Below are 7,263 nucleotides of genomic sequence, written 5' to 3' on the forward strand. Positions count from 1 at the left end.
GAGGGTTTGTTATATCTTGGGGCATTTTTTGTTGTTGTTCAGCATTTGTTTTTCTGAAGTTCAGCTTGCTCTTGGTAACTTCCAAGTGGCTCCTGTGGCTGGGAGCTTCTGTTGCTGTTTCTTGACAGTCTGATTTACAACCTAAAAGTGCTTTTCCCTTTACTCCCAGGCTGCCACTGCTCAGGGAGAATGAGGCTCTGAGAAAAGTCATGGAGCAAGTCCACATTCCTGAGCAGTGGAAAAAGAAGGTGGTGACTGGCAATAGCCAGCATGCACTTGCAAAGGGTTAATTATGCCTGTCCAACCTGATTGCCTTCTGAGAAGAAATGACTGGTGTGATTCTTGGAGTTGTCCTGTGCAGGGGCAGGTGTTGGACTTCGATGATCCTTGTGTGTGTCCCTTCCAACTTAGGATATTTTATGATTCTATGACTGAATCTACAGATGAGGGAAAGCAGTGGATGCCACTTGCCTTGTGTTCAGCCAGGCTTTCAATGTGGTCTTCCTCAGTATTCTCATATCCCAGTTGGGATGTTGCTGTCTGGATGTGTGGACAACTGGAGGTGTAGGAAAACTGTCCAGATCATGGGGTCAAAGTGCAGTGATTGGTGGTTTGTGCTCAGTCTGGTGGCTGGTTACAAGTGAGGTTACTCAGGAGTCCCTCCTGGGACCTGTCCTGCTCCTGCTTTGGGAAGGAGGTTGACTAGAGACCTCTGGAGGTCCCTTTTGGCCTGAGTAACTGTGTTATTCAAGCTGGTGCCAAACAGATATCAATGTCAAGAGCACATAGTGCAGACTGACAATTAAAATCGGGTTGTGTGGAGGTCTGGTTGTTTTCCAGCTGTCAGGATGGAGATAAGACTGACTCTGGAGCCTGCTCTGCCATCAGGAGCAGGATTGCAATGATGGAAGATGCACTGATGGGCCATTTGTGTACTAACATCCTCATTTATTCCCAAAATCAATTCGGTGCACACAAACTACACACACCCTTCACCACACTTTTTTACTTACTAAGCTGCAAGAGCAGAGTTTTGCTGCCATATCCAGGAGCAGGAGCAATAACCCTCTCAATAGATTTCCTTCCCTTAGTCACAGTTAGAAGCAGAGGAGCTTCTGCTTCAGCATGCACAGGAGGAGAAGGGAGACCTGCCTTCAGCTGGATCCTAAGCTCTCATGGCCCATTCAGAAAAGCTTGGGAAGACAGTCTAGATCAACTCCAAAAGGGAATTGCTGCCTTGACAAAAATTGTTTTGGGAGGGATGAGTAGCGATCCCACAGCCGTGTCATCTGAGACTTGCATTAGAGCTACTCCCTGATTTTTAGGCTCAACAAAAACTTTTTGCATAGCTCCACGGTATCCAAATAGCACCTCTGAGTTATTTCCTAAAGTGCTGATCCTATAAGGCACTAGAAAAACCCATAAAACAGAAAAAAACCCACGAACACATTCCTCCATTAGCTCTACAGCTCTATAGGTACCTGGTGGTCACACCGGACATTTCGTCCACCTACCCTAGCCAATTCCCAAAAAAGGCCACCCTCAGAAGGTGTTTTATCCCTAAAATATCCCTTCCAATAGGCTATGAGGTCTCCAGTGTACTGAGCCAACTTAAAAAGATTCAACAAAGTTTACACTTGTTTGCACAAATGGTGAAAACTTGAGTTTTCTGGATTTTAAGTTGATCAAAATCAAAATTCAGAAGCTGAAGTATTGGGGTGGGAGGTTTTTTCCTCATTCCTCTTCACTACTCCTGCACTCCCCAAGGGTTATGAGATGGAGGGTGCTTTCTCCTGCCTTACTTTCTTCCCCTTTCCAGTTGAAGATCTGGAAGGTGAAGATCTGGACTAACAGAGTAGGGCTCCTGCAAGTCTGAAAGAGGCAGTACCACCTCTCTTGCTGCACCTTCATCCTTGAACTTCCAAGCACAGGAAAACTGGCCTTGCCCTTCTCAACAAAAACCCTGACCTGGGAGCACCATCCTTATTTAAACCTGAGCTGGTCTGAGCTGGTTTATCAACTCTGCATTTCCGCATTGAACTCTCCTGTCAGGGAACTTGTTTGGAGAAGAGATCATGGGCTCATGTGGGTCAGGACCTTGAGCCCTGTTCCTACCCTGGGCCCCTTCCCTTACCCACACTGAAATCACCCAGCTGGGAAGAAATTCCCATTTTTCATTCCTTTGATATCTATCAGTTCTTTTTTTTGCTGCCCTAAAACACATTTTAAAAAAGCAAAAATGAGCAGGCAGTTCCTTCAACACCTTCATGAAAAGATGTAGAAACATTATAAGCTGATTTCACTCTGTCTCCTTAAAGGGAAAGAAATAGCCTGTGGTATAAATGTGCAATTAAAAATAGTAGCAATTAGTGTGTCTCAAGAATGAAACAGGAGCCTGCTGTGAGGTAGAGCTGCTTTCCCTTTTGCCTGTGCTTCTAATTCGAAACTCTTTGACATTGGGATCCAATCCTGGCAGTCGACACTCAACTCCTGGTTTTGCCACACAAGTTAAATGTCATAAACTCAGACCTGCTCCAGACCTTTGCTGCGTGTCACTGTGAGGATATCCACGTGAACCGCCTCTTCGCTTCTCTGGGCACACCTGCACTGCTCAGTGACACAAGCCAGGGCCAGGAGGCCAAGCCTGAACACAGGTGGTCTTGTGCAGGCTGCATCCATAGGACTGCGCTTCCCTTCTCTGCTCCACTTCTCCCCAAAAACTGGGAGGATTTGTCCTGCTGCCTTCTGGGGTGAACCAGGGACTCATGCTCTCCCAGTAACCAGGTGCTGCTTGAAAGAGTGATATTTGGTGCAAGCTGAGACCTCATCATCACTAAAGCTCAAACAGCCCCTGCCATGGCCCTGAAATGGTTTGGTTTGGAAGAGAACTTAAAGATCATTTAATTCCAACCTCGTGCCAGAGACCAGGTTGCTCAGAGCTATTTCATTAAAGCTAATTGGTCTAGTACAAACTGGGAGCCCGTGGAGCTTCAGCTCCATTTCTGCAGGGTCCTTAAGGCTGTTTAGAACTCTGAGGCTCTTCAGTGAATGCAAACAGTTTTCAAATGAACTCCCCAATCCAGGTACACAGCTGCATTCCAGTTGCTCATGGTTGGCACTCGTGGCTGACCCGGTGATTGCCCACCACTACCTCTATGTCAGCTTTTCTAGCTGATGTTTTAGGGCATGCAAACATAGAGGTCACCACAAAGGATATATTTCCATTAATTCTTCTCATGCCATGCTTTTGGAGCCTGCTGCTCCTTCTGCACCAGTCCATGTCCTGAGGTGCAGACATTTAGGATGGGCAGAAGTGACAGCAAATGGAGGTTTCAAGCCCCTGTGTTCCTCAGCATCCAATTCCTTGTGCTGACTTCAGCCACAAAACCAGAGTGTTTGAAGACAAATGCATTTTCTCCCTGTTCTCCATTACTTCTGACATATTCTAGTTGTATTTCTAGTCTACTTTCGACGTACTGTTAGTAAAACCTAGAAGGTTAAAGGCTGGGTAGGTAGGCAGCAAGCCTCTGTCTCAAGGAGTGCTTTCCATTTGGGGATCAAAGCTTAGTGCAGAGCATGGAGGTGCCCAGAATCTTTTAAGCACTGTCTCCCATCTGCAGTAAGGAATTATATTGGGCACAAAGCAGCATCTTGTGCTCCTGACACATCGCTTCCATTCTGCAGCAGTCTTGAGCATGACTCAAGAACTGCTGTTACCACACTTGTGTCTAGACACTACTGGCTTTTTTTCACTAGTCATTGTACACTTAGAAAGAATAATAACCTTTGATGTGTGCTTCAGGTACTCGGCTGCATGTGGATGACCCTGGTCATGAGCATAACTCTGCACACAAGTGGGTGGATGGATGGGACAGCCTGGATCCCTCTTTACCTGGGAAAACCCTGCATGAATTTACTTACCTCCGAGCAGTGCAAATGAAGTTGAGTTTAAAAGGGATCAGGCATTGGAGAGTTGTTGGCTTCACAAACAGCTATTTCAGTGCACTGCAGGCAAAGGGATGCTGACTCAACCCTCTGAGCAACCCATGTGTCCGTGCCTGTTATCATCATCTTCCTGAGCTTTTGCTGTGACATCTGTGCCTGTCCCCAGATGAGCTGGCAGACTCCTTGGGGCAGGGAGCACAACTCACCCGGAGGAGTTTAATTACCCCAAACACCCTTTTTGTTGCTCTCAAAGGGATTTTGGCTTCCATGGCTCATGTTGGATGAAGCTCAGGGAAATGTCTCTACCAACAGTGTGTGGGTTGAAGGCAGTGCCAGCACTGCCAAGCTCTGATGGTTCTCCTCACCAGCAGGTATGTTCTGCATCTTGGAAGGAGGAATGGATGGAGAGGATTCAGCAGAGCAAACCAACAGCAAACAGGTCACTGCAACACTCCTGGCTGCCAACGGAGCCAAAGTGGGTCTCCAACGCACTCGGGGCACCAAGTCTGTTTAAGCAGTGACAATGCAATGTTGCAGCTCCTTCTGTGCACACAGAGCAGACACGGGAACAACATACCCTTACGAGCTCCTGTTTTCCCTGGTTGTCCTTATTTCTACTCGTAGGGTGGCCAGTCTTTGCAAAGAAACACAGGAGGCAGGCCCCCCAGGCTGGGTCATGCAGGGTGACCATGAGCAGGGGTAATGACCCTGTGAAGAGACGTCTGTCCCTGGCTCCTGCCGGGCGCTGGGAACAAGCTCATTCCCAGGGCTGCAGCCTGGGTGGGGGTGACAGGAGACAGCACGAAGCCTCTGCCCCGAGCAAACCCCAGGGCAGCATGCTGACTAATCTCACAGACCCAGTTAAACCAGGACTTCTGGGCACATCAGTGGTCCCTCCTCATAGCCTTGGAGATATCATAAGGTGCAGACTCTTGTTTAAAAGCTTAGAAGAAGTGTTTACATCTTTTGTTGTCTTGTTCTCTAGAAGGTTGTGTTTAACTGGCCATGTGGTGGGAGGTTTTTCCTACTGTAGGTCAAAAGGCAATTGGGAAGAACTGAATTTTTATTTAAGGCAGTGACCTGCCTTCTGTGTGGCATCAGACCAGCACATATGAAAAAGCAGCACAGCCTGAGGTGTGAGAGATGTCTAGAAGTGGGGATCCGATCCTTGATGCTACCACCCACCCATCTGCTTTTAGCTAGAAGCCTCCTGTGTCTCCACTTCGCAGCCTGGGAAGTGCAGAACTGCCTCAAACACAGCTTTTACCCATGCTGGCACACTCCCTAGTGCTACTCGCTCCAAGAGTGCTTAGAATTTTTTCCCTGACTCTTTGCAATCCCCATGCTTCTCCTGTGTGCTTCTGCTCCAGGCCGTTTGCTGAAAGCACAGCAACATCTCCTGGAACTGGGTGGCTATTGCAAGTTCAGTTGTCAAAGTGCCATCCTTAAATCCCCATAAATTTACTCAATTCGAGAGACTTTGGATTTGTTTCCATTGTGCAGGCACCAGGGATGGCACAGGGGTAGTGTGTATCCTGCATGTTTCCTCACCTTTGTGAGGAGGAGGAAGAGACCAGCTACTGGAAACTGCCTGTTTGTTATTCAGATGTCCCTCAGGAAAGTTTATCACACCTAATGAGGCAGACACCATGTTAGGTGAAGCATTTAGAGGGAAACCAGGGAGAAAGAACTGAACTGGTGATACCACACCAAAGGAGACGGGAGGGATTCACCTCACCAACAAGCACATGAGCTGCTCAATGTCTGGATTTAATTACCAAGCAGATGGTCTCCTGTAGAGAAAAGCAAGTGGGGACATGAACCATCGTATTCTTGACACTGGAACAAGAAGCCACCAATTGCTGTCCTTGCTGACCTCCTTTATAAGGAAGAGGCAAATACAGAAGGGCAACAATTGGCACCTCTGAGGAAATGTAAGAGATGACAGCAGTAAGGTTGGGTAGGATTTGTCTCTCAGCTGCATCTTCTCTGCTTTCAGTGACTGCATATCATGGTACCACCTCAGTACACAAAAGCCCTCGGGGCAGAACTGAGCTGGACAGCAGCCCAAGCCCACCTGCAGGTTCCCTCCCTTCTCCTTCTTGCATAAGAAGGAGGGAAATACTGGAAGGGAACTGTTGCTCCCATGGCTTAGAAGAAACTGGAAGGAGAGCGAGGATGGAGGTGAATGTAGATTTCTTGTCTGGTGCCATACAAAGGCACTGCCTGTACTACAGCAAACCCGGCAGCATTAGCAGCCAAATTATTTGTTTAATTTTAACTGCTGTCCTTGTTGCATCTTGGCTTGCTAATTAGTATTTTAAGTGCTTGTAAAACAGTTTGGATGTATTCCTTCAGCTTTCACACACATCACTATTGCTGTTGCTATTCCTTCCTCCTGTCCTGTGCCATCACCTAAGTAACATCCTTTCTGCTTCCAGATGGGTTGAATTCTCTAAAGCAGCAGGAAAACACAACCTTCTTTGCTTATTCATGCACAGAGCACTCTTATTTGCATGAGAAGAGATGAGGCTGTGGAGCAGCACTCCCTAAAGGCTGGGGAGAAGGGAATCTGTGCTCACAGGCAGGGAATAATAAGGCATAAATGTGGATAAGCTGAATTTTTTTGTTCTGCAGCTATGCTGGGTTTTGATACCCCATTTTCATCATTCAGACTGCTCTGTGCAGCTGATATGTGGAAATGGTGGGATGGGAGCACCACTGGCAGTCTCAGCTGGATTGCACCGGGCAACTGCCTTGGCTCGGTATGCAAAGGATGCAGAGGAGGAGGACGTCCTACATGGCTGGCTCCAAAAAACAGGCACGGATTTCTGAATGAACACAGAGACTGGTGTGTCATGGTGTGTCAGGCTGCTAAATCTGCTTCAGCAGTAACGCTGGCAGACATGGACAAAGGTGCAGCAACGGGGGGGACCTGTTGGATCTGGACAATAGCTGAGGAATTTGTTAAATTGCCCCCACAAGCTGATTAACTTTGAATTACACTGACAGGGAACCTCAAATGCTGCTTTTTTTTGCAAGTAGTATCTGGCAGCTGAACAAAGGACCAAAAAAAACCCCTTATTTAACAGATTTCCTCTTAGTTTTTGGAATGTTCCTTTTGTAAGTATGAAGGTAGGAACTATTACAAACCATTTTCAGCAGATTTCAAAGCACACAGTCATGTGAGCTGCTATTTATGAATGATATTTGGGGGGTTCTGCAAATGGAAGAACAAATAGATTTTTGAACATGCACAATTCTGGATATTTAGCACACAGAGGCGCTTCCCAAATGTATTGTGAGAACAAAAAGCCC

Source organism: Chiroxiphia lanceolata, chromosome 9, assembly GCF_009829145.1.
Source record: "Chiroxiphia lanceolata isolate bChiLan1 chromosome 9, bChiLan1.pri, whole genome shotgun sequence".
In the NCBI taxonomy this organism is placed as follows: Eukaryota; Metazoa; Chordata; class Aves; order Passeriformes; family Pipridae; genus Chiroxiphia; species Chiroxiphia lanceolata.